Below are 15,856 nucleotides of genomic sequence, written 5' to 3' on the forward strand. Positions count from 1 at the left end.
TTAAAAATTCACCTCTGGAAGTAAAATTTTCTGCAGCAAACTCACCAAACTTGGCTATATCCTGTCTAGTTTTTAACTCATGGCTTTGAATTTTTTGTATACCCTCTACAGTAAATTTCTCCCTAAAATCGATTCCCTTTTTTTCCTTTTTTGGTTTTTCACTAACAGCACCTTCGAGTTGTGGTTGTGAGGGGGGCTATTTTTTCCCCCTCCTTCTTCTCTTTCTCAGGCCCCCTAATAGCAGTTAAGACCTTTCCAGTAACCGCAGTGACGGGTTTAAATAACTGTTCCGTTTCCGCTGCGTACTCAACTTGTGCTTCCTGCCGCGCCTGTAAGTTTTTATCTGAACTCATCTCTGACATGAATAAATTTTTTGATTGCTTCTAGTCGCTCTCTAGCTAGTCTAGCTGTGTAAGATTCCAAATGCATCATATTATGATATAATAATTTTTAATTAATAGCAGCAGAGAGGGCGCGCCTATAAATTGGCACCGACACAATCGCGTATTTTCCTTCGATGTATCGCTGGTAATCGCGATAACCAGTAAGTGGGGTTGGAGACTAATAAAGTTCTCTGAACAGCGTCGTCTCATGTCGGATACTTAAAAAATATCGCGATTGTTGGTGTTTTCCAGGAAGGCGTATTTTTCGAAAATACGGGTGAACCATTTAGAGGCTGTTCGCCCTCTCTGCTGCTAAAGTCCAAATCACACATACCAAAATATTTCCTATTGTCAGATCTCATCACCCTATCACTTAGGCCCATTTTAAATCAAATTATCAGGTTTGAGTTTTAAAAGGAAAGAAAGAAAACAAACCAATAAAATGATGTGTATGGCCGGATATACTTTTAAAAATGTCAACATTCCAAATCTTTCGCAAGACGTAGAGTATAAACCTTTGCTGTAACTACAAATATTTGGTTTTGATGCTTATTAACTTAGATAAATGAAATGTTGTTTCCACATCATACTTGTAAAGGAGTCATTTTTGCGGTTGCATAGTGCTTTTGACAGTAGAGGCTGTAATGAAAATGTCCATAATTGCGAGTTAAAAGTTCACAATTAGCAAATAAGACTTAATTAGGTCATTACAAGGTCTCTTACCAGATACGAATTTCTGACCACAGATCAGTACAAGCCATACAATATAATAATATAAATAGATGCTCAATATACTTTTAACACATTTTCATCCATGTAGAGTTATATCAAAAAACATAAATTATTGTCTAAGTAAATAAAGACTTTAGAATATCAAGAATTAGAAACACGAAATAGATTTAAAAAATCCTCAGTTATATTAGCGAAACTGCGAACCAACAAGAGATAATTAAAATATTTTAATTTATGTACAGTTAATCTAAGTCATTATTCTGCTTTAATAATAGTACTACCGACCATACAAATCTCTCCCTCTCTCTTTTTGTCAGCAGCAGAGAGTGTAAACAGACCACTTACTCCATTTATGAACATAAAAATTCATACGAAAAAAACTAAAAAAATAAGGTCAATAACGTCAAACAGACGCCTCTAATTTACGGAGAGTTTCTCTAATTGGGTTACTTTATCTTTGTCGTTTGTGTGTTTAAAAATTTGTGTTTACGTGTGGGGACACTTATTTGTGTTCGTATCCTCTCTGCTGATGTAATTAAATCATTATTATATCAATAATAGAATCTGACACTAGTAGATTAGCTAGAGAAAGATTAGAAGCAATTAGAAGATATCTTCCTGTTCGTAATGCTCTCAAAAAAAAACTGCAGGAAAGCCAAGAAGCAAAAGTTTAATATGCAGAAGGTACAGAAAAATTGTTGAAACAAAGGCTACTGAAAAAGTTGCAGAAGCTACTGAAGGTCTTCTTCCAATGTTAAAACAAACTGTTGAGCAAACTGAAAATTTAAGATAGCAAGAAGAACCAAATAGACATAAAATATTTTAAGAGATCTTCCAACTGAAATAGCTGCTGCTCATCTTCCTGGTAGAGAGGAAGAAATACATGAAGGTATTGATCCAGCTGGTGCTGAAAAAGGTGACATTAAAGATCTTATACCAGAACCAAAACAAGCAAGAATCAAAACTAAATCAAATGATACAGTTTCCGAGATGAATATTTCCTACATAAAAATACATATTGAAGCGGTAAGATTGCCTGCACTTGCAGTGCACAGTTATGATAATATAAAATTATTTTTGAAACCTGAGTACGCTAATAAATATGTAAGTTGTGAAACCTGGTACAAGTGGATTTATAAAGTATACCATGAAATTGATGATAATATTAAAATGATGATCCAAAATATAATGAATTTATTGATGCGATAAATAAACATCTTGAAAGCTTAAAACAATCACAAAAACAAAAGCAACAATCAAAGCAACCTGAATAAATAACAAGTGAGGAAGAAGGAGAACCTACAGCAGAAGAAGTAATTGATGAAGCTTGTAATAAATACTTTGGCCCAAAAACAGGAAGCGGTCTTATTAATTATCATGACAGTTCTCTTGCCGATGTTTTGACCGAATGGAAATTCTGATCGGAGGAAAACGTACAGGAAATAATTCTCCAGAACTTATAAATGAAATATCTGATATTTGCCGAAGATTATTTACAGACGGTGTTATGGATCGTACTGTTTATCCTTCTTTCAATAATAGAATTGTTGATGATCATTACAGCGACTGAAAAAAATTAATTAATGAACTTGTAATTTAATAAATGATTATACACAATGGTCAACGTGGACCTGTAATAGTTAGTGTAGTAAATTCACGATTAACAAATACCAAGTGACTTACGGAGACGGACTTGGTGATATCGTTACTGGTTCATTTAGAAGGATGGCTCCAAAAGCCGCGCCAATTGTAAAAGATATAGGTATGAAAGCTATTGAGTTTTTTGGAAATAAAGCATTAGGTTCTGCTGGTAATCGTGCTGGTAAAGCAGTTTCGTTTATTGAAGGGGTATGGTTTCTAATTACAAGAGTATTATGAGAATGGTGAACTTTCGTACCTGTGTTGCTTATATTGTTGATGACAATGAACATAAACATTGATTGCAGTATCATAAACTTCAATGGATATGATATTATCATCTATGAGAAATTGGTTTTTGAATTAATTGAAGCAGAACACATTTTGATAATTACACTTTTTCAGTGATAATTGTGTGCATTGGCAATAATGTATTGAATGCTTTACGGCTTTTACCAAGTCTCCAAGTCTAATTCATTGGGCAAAATCTTAAAAGTAAAAATATTTATGGTATCTAAACAGGGAAAAGGAATATAACTTGAAGCTGTTTGCTTTTATTGGTCCATAGCTGCAAGACCCTGTTCTGTTCTCGTTCTCCACATATCATATTTTGGTTCATCGAAGTTAACGCCTAAATCATTTATTAGAATACATTTCTAGCAATTTGAAACTATAGTTTTGAATCCTGTATAGCATTCTTCTACTAAGTTCAACCTGGTAAGCAGAAAATAGCATTATTATAACTGTAATATCCTCTAACGTTAATGGATAACTAATATATATATATATATATATATATATATATATATATATATATATATATATATGCGCCTGCATGTTAGAATCTTAAGTGGCATTGCATTTGGACCATAGCTCTTTATTGTGTTTGCCTGTTTCTACAGTTTCGTCATATGTTCGGACGTTTATAGCATTCGTGGTAATACTTAACACTTATATAGAATACACTGTATTGTCAACAAAGTCAGTTTAGAACTACGTGCCAAAGAACAAATTTTGGCAAGTCTTATTATACCTGTCAAGGCAATAACCTCTTGACCTCATGGGGTTGTCCTGTTGATGTTAAATAATTACCCAACCAAGCCATTATTCAATTTGTTACACAATGAATGAACATTGACCTGTGTGCTTTCTCTAGGTAAGCATTACTCTGCAAAGGTAATTACAAGAGTATTATAAGAATGGTGAACTTTCGTACCCGTACTTTTTGTGCATGTTATTGAAATTAAATATAATTCGTGTTCGCTCCTAGGACATAAATAAGATCGAGGTCTTTCTTTCTATCCTGAGTAGTTACAAGTATTTAGCGATTCGTTAATAACTAACACAAACTTCAGTGGATGTGATATTATCATCTATAAGGCATTGCTAGTCAGATTAATTAAAGTCGAACACATTTTAATAACTACTTTTCAATTTTAAATCCGTCTCAATCGAAATAGAAAAGGGTATCTCGAAGTTATGATTTAAAAACAGTAATTCCGTTATTAGGCAAACTAAACTATCTTCATATGCAACATTGAGAACCTTAATTCTTAATATGAAAGTTTTCAATCCGAATCTTCTGTGTTTACCCAAGAATTGATGCGTTGTCGAAATGAAATTTGGTAATGAAAATTTGCGATTGGACTAGGTTCCACTTTCTTGCAGCCAGGTGAGGGATTATCACATATTTTGCACACCATACATGGATTACATTTCTTATTATGAATCGACAATCTATATATAAATCATTGTATCGTTTAGCAATAGATGATCATACGGTAAATTAGAAATCGCAAATATATATTTTTTTCTGTTAGACAACATAAAATCTTGTGTTGCTATCATAAATCGAATAATTGGACACTTTTTCCGTAATATCGCGAACTAAGAAGTTTGTGTAATAACTAGGTGTATATAAATAGTCATACCAATTTGATGTATATCTGGTAAGTAAGTTGCTTACTGCTTATATTTTGCCAAGCTTAAAGTTACTAATGATTTCAATATCTTCCTTCCTTCGACACATGTGTTTTCATATTTTGTTTCCAAGTATACTACATCATATTTTAGCATAAGGGGCTATAATATACGCGTTGATATTATGGCAAGATTATGGAACGGATTTATTTTAACATCGCGTTCAATTTGCTCAATATTTTCAGTTATTAGCATGTATTAGTAGCACCTGCTCGACATCAAAGATTATTGTCAATGTGGAGAGAGCTTAAAAAGAACGTAATCGTCTAACACAATCTTTAATATCCCTTGTTCGGTATGTACGAATTTTATGTCATAAGTGATGCAATCAAACAAAACCTATAGCTTCAATATTCTCCGAATACACTATTATTGCTCAGATTGCTGAAATACTCCTAATGCTTATAATTGATATTGGCTGGGGGAGAAACTGATTGACTGAGAGACACACTAACTGACCAAGAGAAACTAAATTCAACATTTTTTGAAGTCACGATATGACAAATAAAACGATTATGTTTTAAGTGTTGCTTTCGTCATTTTTATTTCAACACCACTTTTAGCACAAGATGGGATGTATATGAAGCTGAACTGGTGAAGGAAGCGTCCGGGAAACATCCAGTAAGAACCACCGATCTAGGAAACGTAACTTGTAATCTTTATCATATACACACATTAGGCAAATTGGGAACTCGAATCTACGCGAACAGAGGTTAGATGGCGCTGAGCGCTACAAAACATTTGTGCACAAAGTGTTCTTCAAAGAAACGTCAGTATTAAGAAACAGTCAAACCTGTCAATAGTGGCAACACAGCTGACAACACGTCATAATGCATATAATACCATTCTTCTTCTTCTTCTTCTTCTTCTTCTTCTTATTATTATTATTATTATTATTATTATTATTGTTTAGCATACTATTAAACTAAATCACACGATATGTTTATATTTCACACAAGAGTAATTTTTCCTGCTTACATTGTCTCGCTTAAATCATTTGTTACCTCGATGATAACACTAAGTCTGTCACCCTCATTATCTACATAGCACCAATAGTAGTTTTAGACCAGGAATTCCGATGACTGATTTCACTATAATTAAAAATTTTCATTTAGAATTTCGAACATGTACTATAACTTAATACCATACTGGTTACTATTTATCACGTACATAGTTTGCATTAGATTGTAAATATTTTTTATTTTTGAAACTGATCAGGGGACACCTGTATCCAAATCTCATCACAATTGTCTGGAAGTAACCTGAGCACTGGCTGATCTTCTTCAGCTGATATAATTAATCAGTCATATCAACCATGATAATTAGTAATTTTATGAAATTAATAAACATTGAGCTGGCGATCGAGAGATTTCTTGCTGGATGACACATCGCAACGACTGCCAGCAAGAACAGCTAATATAAAAGCACTCAATGTTAACTTTAATTTTAAATTTAATACATTGTGGTGTTTTAGCACAGAGGATTTCTTCTATTACTATTTATATTACAAATGTTGGCAAGTACTTACAAGAGAATTAAAAGCAGGAAAATCTGTCGTTGACGACTATCTACATTGGAATCAGGAGCTGGTCAATCTTTCGTATCCGTGCTGTTCATATCGGTCGTAAAATATAAGGTCTCCCAGTGTTACGTAAACTGTGAAAAGCATTTATCGAAACACTAATTACATTAGCGCTGACTTCAATAACTTCGATATTATCATATTAAATATAACGTAGTTAGATAGATCCATTCCAACAGAACAAAACACGTTAATATATAGTTGTCAATTATCAATTTGTCAGAAAAGAAAATGAGATGGTGTTGTAGCTACTATGTCAATATAGGGGAAGTCCATTTATTGAATAAAACCATATATTTTAATACACAACTTTGAGGCCATCATATCTGCACTAATTTTTAAATTATAAAAAGTTCCAGTCTGGATGGTATTTTTGAAAATCTGTGAGGAGTTTAAAGAAAACTGGGAGCGTATGACAATAATATATTTACAATATGCCCACAAATTTCGTTTTAAAATTTCCAATTAATTCGTAAGTACATGATATTGGATAGTATATGAATACATCATATTTGATTCGCTAAAGATTTTGCATTAAGTGTTTCATTAAAACTAATTTCTATTTGATCAAAACACGTTGTCCTGTCTGCACGATGTATACGTTAGTAAAGTACAAAGAGCAATTTATGTAAGAAAAATGACATTTATTTGCTATCATAGAGCATAAATTAATTTAAATGCTGTGCTTGTTGAAACTATTATTATTACTATTTCGTTTCAAACCTGTATTATTCTTTGGAGATTATAGAAAGCAACATTTCACAGGTGGCGCCACATATTTCAAGTTACACATCCCTGCTTTCCTCTGATTCAATAGTTCATAAATTAATGGTGATCAGTAATTTTGTGCCTTGATATACCCAAATGTAAAGAAGAAATGTGTTTTAAACCGTAAAACATTATAGACTCACAATACGGTCAAAGATCTATCGAGTGAACCAGAAAAAAATGCATCAATATGACCGTGCTTAATATTAGTAAGACATTGAATGAAAATTGAATGAAAACATTGTTATGGGTGATAATAGAGGTTATCCAGGACCCCTAAACAGCTTTACCAAACATAAGTATGTGTGTAAATTGAGAGTATGGTTTATTATGCTTAAAGAGTGAACGAATAATTCAATAATAAACAGAATCGAAGAGAGCATGAACTTTATTGGGTCTGAAACTATACAATTTCGCCTCCATTTCCTTCCTACAAATAGATGCAATATTGAACCGGTACAGAGTGCAAAGTGTAAATAGCAAGAAACATAATCGTAACATAAACTACGCACACATTTACTACTATCCATTATTATACATGATGTCAACATGCACTTTATCACGAAGGGGTAATTGAATTAAAGTTTTACAGTTCCTTGCACATATCGAAGCTATTTTATATAATTTCAAGTTAGTCTTTCAGAGATATATATGGCCAGTTTTGACACAATATTTCTTCCCAGTTTTTTTTTTTTTTTTTGGGGGGGGGGGCATTGTAATATCGTCTAAATCTCCAGTGTTACACTGGAGACAAAGTCATTCGAGTTTATGTAGAACACCGCGGCCTGTATTAATTCGAAGTTTAAACTAATTTTAGACAACGTAAGGCACTACAATTATATATATCATTCATATGTTTTTGAATGAATGCATCAAAACTTATTTGTGTAAATGTTAAATCAAATTTTTGGCACTGACTGAGTCATAAAAAACGAGAATTAGCACTCCTTCACATTGTACTATACCCCGGTACAATTTGCAAACGAAAATGAGCGTGTTGAGATTATGAATGTCCACGCATAGGAGGTACTTATTATAGAGCTTTAGATCACGATTCAGAGCTGAAAAATACCGGTTACGTTATATACTGCATCTACCGTAGAAAAATAAAATACACATCTGACTGAATTGCAAGTCAAGAACATGTAATAACATTTCAACTTAATGTAAGGCCAGATGATATAGAATTGAGAGGTTACATTCCGTCACAATTCCTAACATCTGCATCTATTTCATTATCAACAATCGTAGACGCGGGTTATGTGCTGACCATTAGACCCTAAAGACTGTTTATAGCCTAAAGAAGTCAAATTGGACTTCGACAATTATCAACTTCTTTTTCCATATACCATGCATAGATTGCGAAATTGTTGGTAACATCTAGATTGTGAAATTGTTGGTAACATCTTTTGTTTTGAATTCCAATTTGAAAGAGGGTTCAGGGACCACACATTTTTTTTTCTGGACGAGGTTAGTGTGCCAAATTAATATTAAATATATAGGACTTCAGGCAAAAGTCTCATCAAATATGTTTCATTGACAAACTAAGATAAGACATTATAAGGATATTTCTTCCTTAAATGCCAGGCAAACGAAAGCATAAATGCTAATATCCCTCTAATAAATTGATACGTGTTTTGAAACAGAGATTAGAGTTTCTGAGTCTTTTGCATTGTTAAATTAAACTAAGAATGTATTTCCAGTATAAGAACGTTATAGGTAGACCATCAAAACTTTAATATAATTGTACGTTTTAAATATAATATAATATGATAAAATGTAAAAAGAATTTTTAAAATTTATATTATAATATGATATAATAATTTTCATATAATAGTTGTGTTAATATCACTTCAAAATAATATTCATAGTTTACCTTGATATTAATTTATGTTCAAAATAATCGGGTGTTCGTTTTAGAAAAGTGTCCACCAATTTGTATTCTATGGAAATAAATTATTTGTTGAAGTTTACAAGACTTGTTGGTTTTCGCTCCTTTATGTTACTTAATTCAAGACACTAAGAAAACAATGAAGATGAAAGGCAGTAGCAGAAAGAAGAGAGAGAGAGAGAGAGAGATAGAGAGATAGAGAGAGAGACGTGCAAATGAAGTTCCACAGAAAAGGAAAGGAAGAGAAGAAGAGAAGAGAAGATGAGAGGATAGGCTAATTCAAATGCAAAATGCAAAGAGAAAAAGAAGAAAGGGAAATGCAAATATAGAGAGAAAAAGAATCAAAGAAAATGACATTTCAGTTTAGATTTTAAATGTATAGCTCGAATGTAGAAGGTACAACATATTGTATCCACAAGTTGAGATTATTATAAGAATGGTCTAGACATACATAAGAGAAAAACAAACAACACTTTTTGTTTTTGGCAGTTCATTGTAAAGGGCGAAAAACTCTACCTTAACGAAAATTGAAGGCGTGAAAATAAAACGAAGTTATTTTCATTGTAATCTTATAAATAAATATCTAGAGAATGCTAAACGTCAATTAGGGTTTCTGAAAAACAGTCATTTTTGAAAAACATCTGTTTACTGTTTTCAATTTTCAAAAAAGAGCTGTTGACAACTGTTTTTACTGTTTTTTTCCATATTTTCACTAATTTTACGTCAATATCTTATTTTTGTGATGAACACCGTTTTATTATATATCTTTCGTGATAAGTTCTAAATCAATAAATTTTTACTTCTTATAATAATATTTCAAGAATACAAGTGCATTAAGCGACTTGTCTGAGAGACGCGATCTTAATTTTGTACAGAAATTCGTACAGACCGAAGAAACTCTTTCAACGTCCGTTGATGTCGGTTTAATGGATAGAATTGCGTTGTACAATTTCTGGAGATTTTCAGTGCGCTGGCCAGAGTTCCTGAAGAGCGTGAATTCGGACTTGAGCCATTTGAAACTGTCTCGCCCTCCGACTGCAATTGATGATCCATCTTTTTGAAGCAACAAATTCAATTCATCTAGAAGAGACAATTTCACACATTCAGCATCATTTGACGACTGTTCGACGACATCTTCTACATCGTTGACTTCAAATAGACGAGACACTAGATTTCCTGCGAAATTTAGCGTAGTTTTTGACGGGGCGACAGATTGATCTTTGAGACTGCGCAGGAGGTTCATGACATCATTGTTCAATCTCTCTTCAACGCGACACTTCAAATTTTCCATGAGCTTGGTACTAATGTCATTATTCAGGTTAGAGAGCTTGTTGAACATGAATTCTAAAATTGTGTCAACACTCATCAACGTCGCGTCTTCTCGACTTAGATTCTCAACAGCAAATTTCACAGGTTCCATTGCCTTCAGAAGAGTTTTGAGAGCGTCAAAATCCAATGTCTCAATGTCCGTTAGAAACAGTAAAACAGTTAGAAAAAAAAAGCTGCTTACTGTTTTTTGATTTTGGACGAAAAACAGCTGTTTTACTGTTACTGTTAAACAGTTACCAGAAACCCTAACGGGAATTGAAGTAAAACTGAAAAAAGGTTGATTAATTGTATAAAATGATTGAATGCTATTATATAAACGTTACCATTGCCTGACGACTACATACTTGCAAAATTACAAGTTTTATAAATGTCGTGTTCACTTCTTTCTTGCTTAAAATCATATTAACGGTAGGCAAGTGCGTAATCTTCAATAAATAAGCTGACAGTTACCTCATAAAGCAGGGCAGATATCATACCAATATTACTACAATATCTATTATAACTGCCACTATCGCATCCCAGGACGTTTCCGTAATGATATTTTTATGGTGTTTAGCAACATTCTTCCCAGCTTTTGTCAATGGATCCCCAGCTGGTGTCGTGTCCATATCACAACACTTGTGGTCAGACCAACACAAGACGTATTATGACAGTATAGTTGCTATGCTTCTCACATATCCACCGTGAAGGAACAAGCAGCACGACGCCGACTGAGATTGCTTTGTACGTGATGTTTCCCTGTAAGACCTAAATAAAGAGAGAACATTTAATCAAGCTGCTGAATTGTTCATTTTCAATGCAAAGGTTACATGCGAAGGTTACATGCGAAGGTTACATGTCCAAAAGTACTTGACTTTGGCATTGCATAAATTTCAATATTCTACACACACACACACAGAGAGAAAATCCTTTACAATTAAAGGGAATATCAAAGTTTCACTATCTTGTACTGCGGAATGATGATGAAGAAACAAACGAAGAAAAATATGAACCATGTGTGTTTGTAGCTCAACTTGCCGTAAGGCCAAACGAGGTTATGGTATGTCCCTGCATCGTATTGCGCCGTCCATCGTGTCGTTCTCCATCTGTCAGCATTTGACTGGTACCACTCTAATATTTTTAAATTTCTGATCCAAGTTTGGATTTATTTCATCAACTTGCAGTGAGGCCAAATTAGGTCATAGTATGGCCCTGTGTTCGTATTGTGCCATCTGTCGTGTTGTGGTCCATCAGCCAACATTTGATTGGTACCACTTTAGCGGTGAATTTTATGATATGATTGTAGATTTATATTATCATCGTAGCAGATAAATCTTATTATGATCGAAATCAAGGCATATCAATGAGCTGATCGTTCTAATGATTCTCTAACTATTTTACCTCTCCAGAGTTGATATAGTTTAGTGATACTTGGCATATTGGCTTGAGACCATTAAAATTGTGTACTAGATCGATAACTAGTGAGGTTCATACGTATTAGTGAATTGATCTTGCATCTCATTAAGTGACCTTGTTATCACTGTGCTGCCATAATTTGTGACCTGAAATGTTATCTATCAGTGACTATATCCAAATATCATCAATAAAATGTAAAATTTGATTATAATTGTGATGTATGTGCATCTTATGACCTTAGTTTCTTATGGTTTTGATAATGAGCACGATCCTCGAATATTATATTAATGATATCATTGTGTGTGTAATTGGTTGACGTTTCACCCCCACTTCCGAAGTTATATGTGTGATCTGAGTTTGATTACACTTGAGGTAGACCCTACAACCTTTATGATACTGAACTCTTTCAAACAATAAGCGAGAATAATGCACAATAATAATGTTATATTCGTCTGATTGACTGGGCTTCTGTTTGCTCTTGAAGACATATTATATATTTCTTATGTTTATTTACATGAAAAACTTGGATCACGTTTATTACGAGCGGGAGATTGTACATAGTTGTCATGCCTTCATTTTTCAAAAGATGTTTGGTCAGATATTGTAAAATAGACCTAATCAGCATTATCTAAGGTTTGGGGGCGATTTTGCGTTGGTTGTAAATATCACAATATTACACGTGAAATGATCAATGGTTATGGCATGTAAGCAAGTTGAGCAATATCAGGCCAGCTTTGGCATCTTGTTGGATAGTTACGTGCCTGCTCTAGCAGAACCACAAGTCCTATTCACATCCACACCAATAAGTAACCTTTTGTAGGTAAAGCTCACGTTTGCAGATATATTTTGATAAAACATTTCAATCACTTTGTACTGCCTTTTCATTAGTCGGTTACATTTTGTGACCTCAACAATGCCTACACCTATATAGAGATTATAGTCTTTTATGGATATATTTTACCATTTACCAATCATAAAATGACTGTTTTCATTACTGGATTAAGCTGCAGGTGGGTACTGTTTACTCATTCTGAATTTCCATTTGCATTTGTATTTACGCTTTGCTCTCTCTCTCTCTCTCTCTCTCTCTCTCTCTCTCTCTCTCTCTCTCTCTCTCTCTCTCCTATTCCTCTTTCTGCAGTTTCATTTGTCACTCTCTCCACGTTCTGAACTTGCATGTGCATTTTGTAATTGTATTTATCTCTCTTCATTCCCTCTTTTTGTAATTGTATTTCTGTTTCCTCTTATTGATATTGGAGTTCTATCATTTACTTTTGAAGCTGAAGCTTTCTTATTGCAATGTTCGTCTATTTCTTAACTTCATTTCAGAGAGAGATAGAGACTTATTAATCAAACTCTAGTCACTTTTATTCAAAATTTCCCTTTCATCAAATATTGGAATAACATATTTTTGACTTCTTGCTTCGTTAAAGACGCCTTCGCTTCCTAAAGATCAAAATTGTCTGACACGCTGAAGCCATTCCTCCCTTTTCTAGGACTTTAACCCTTCATATATAGTAATTAAAATAAAGTTTTCCACATTAGATGACATTGTGTAAATATTTTGTTTTCATCAAGAATCTCTACAATATGCAAATTATTTATTAAACAAGTGAAGTTAAATTTTAGAAATAAACTGAGTTTTTTTAAAAATATTTTCAAAACTTTCTATCTCAGACTAGCCACCAATTTTCTGCTGCAACTATATGGTTGTAAGCTAAATAACAGAAAAGAGAATAACGCAAATGTTTCGTACCGTTCAACCAATAATCTTTTTCTTTAGAACACAAAAGCAGAACTTTTAAAAAGAGCTTAAAGTAAAGTTAATTAAATCCAAAATATTCCTAAAAATTATATAGCAACCAAAAGTATCCAACATTCCGAATGAATTCCAGAGGCTTTCCGAATGAATTCCATTGAATGTACTGCTACCACTCTATAGCCACATACTAAATAATAAAAACAAGCAAAACTAAGATTTGTAAAATTCAGCAAACAATTAATTATCAAAGCTGTAAATGAAAATAGGATGAGTCCAAACCATTCCATACAAACATGTATAAAAGTTCTAAAAGAATGAAACGTTCCTTACACATTTCAAAACTAGAAGTGTACAGGTCCTCCAATAACTGGTGTCAAGATGGCATTGTCCAGGATGACTTCAAATAATTAAAAACAGTTCCAGAATATTATTATAGTCCAAAATAATGAGCACTTTTAATTTCTACTTTCCAGTCCAAACAATATTTTTCCTCTCGAGTAATACCTCAGTTCAACATAAAACACGTCTGCAGAGTTAAGACAGGAACACAAGAAATGAGAATGACTCCAAAATCGGAACGAATCTGATTGTTCGGTTCTCTCGTGATATTTACCGTCTACTACTGTATTTCGCAAGAGACCCATCGTGAAACAGTGAAACAAAATCAAAATATCCAAAATTCGTGATTTAGGCCGAAAATATTATTAAACACTTTTAATTCTAATGAATAAATGAAATACATATATAAATCATCTAAAAAATTAACTGAAACGAGACGTAAATTCACTCCACTAAAACGATTTTAAAATATTGAATTACTAGTTCATGAGTAAATAACATTTATATTTTGTTTTACAAAACGATAGGATACAATAACAGAAACAAGATGAGGTCATTTAAAAATCAAACTCGTAAACAACTTTCTTCTATGACATTCTTCATTTCTAAAACGACTTGACCATGAGCTCACCATCTATAAAAAGATATACCCCAGTAATAATAATCTTAATATATATATAATCTCTCAGAATAAGTAAATATTAATAAAATGTGTTTGCAGAAATTATATTAGTCAAGTAGAACTAACTCCCACATTCAATTATGCACGATGGTCAATCTATTAATACAAATTAAATATACATAGCTTTATATCATGAATAAATGCCAACACACAATATAAATTAAATATTCATAAGAATATTATTTTAATATATAATTTCCAAATATATTTCAGTATTTAAAAAGCAAACCACCCCACCCTACGAACAATAAGATGGAAAAAATATCAGTTCTGAGGTAATCTAGAATGACAAATGCATTCTTAACCATCTCAAACGCATAAAAGTATTATATCTGAACCTACTATTTAACCTATAGAACGAAAAACTATATAATTTTGGAGACTGCATAAATATCTCGAATTAAAATAAATTAAATTTGAATGTTTTTATTATGTTAATATTTAATTTCATTTTATTTTTCAATTAATCCTATATTATCCATGATTATTTTGGGTTTTGTTTTCTTTAGTTTTCATCTTGACCCTCAGAATATAATCTGTTTAAAAGTTGCACATTTTCCTGGACATTATTGTAAATTCCAACCCGTGCTTAATATTCGTGACAACAATACGCTAGTATGTTTATATACTTTTATGATATAGGAAAGGAAAAGGTTAAATTTATAATTCCTATTGTTTTACGAAAACGAGAATAGTTTTTCTTTCATAATTGATTCACCCAGTCCATATCTCAGCAGTTAATAATTGAAGATAAATAATAATTTCAATAATCTATGTACCTGCCACAGCAATTATTTTCATGACGTTCATATAGATATTTTACAAAGTCAAATCCACTTTTTATAGAATTTATATGTGCATTCTTAATTAGTCTGGTTTGAAAGCAGTTACTGAATCCAGTATCATGAGCTTGTTTTTATGTAATGGTAAGCAGATTAAAGTTTATAATATTGCGTAGAAACAGTTCTAAATTCTTCAGATATATCACTCAGTATTAGTGTGTCTTTCTTCACATAATAATAAAGAAAGTATTGTAAAATTGTCTTAATTAGGATGATTTATCAGATATTTCACGTATTGGAAATCATCATGAATAAGTTAATATTAGGAAAAAATTAAAATTCGTTTTCAAATTTAGGTAGTATATTCTATTTAAACTGTTAATACAATCCATGTTTTCGTATGTGTGTGTCTTTTATTAAATATTTTAACTCCATCGCTCTACAACTATTTTACTTTATATAAATATATGACCAGGTAGATGATTTCCTGCTCGATAGATTGGACAATCTCAAAAAATCAATATCTGCTATTCATCATTGCTGGGTAAAGTGGTGACTCTTTGGTTAAATCATTTCCTGCCAGCAACGTGATG

Source organism: Sinohyriopsis cumingii, chromosome 9, assembly GCF_028554795.1.
Source record: "Sinohyriopsis cumingii isolate HCF-2022 chromosome 9, ASM2855479v2, whole genome shotgun sequence".
Lineage (NCBI taxonomy): Eukaryota > Metazoa > Mollusca > Bivalvia > Unionida > Unionidae > Sinohyriopsis > Sinohyriopsis cumingii.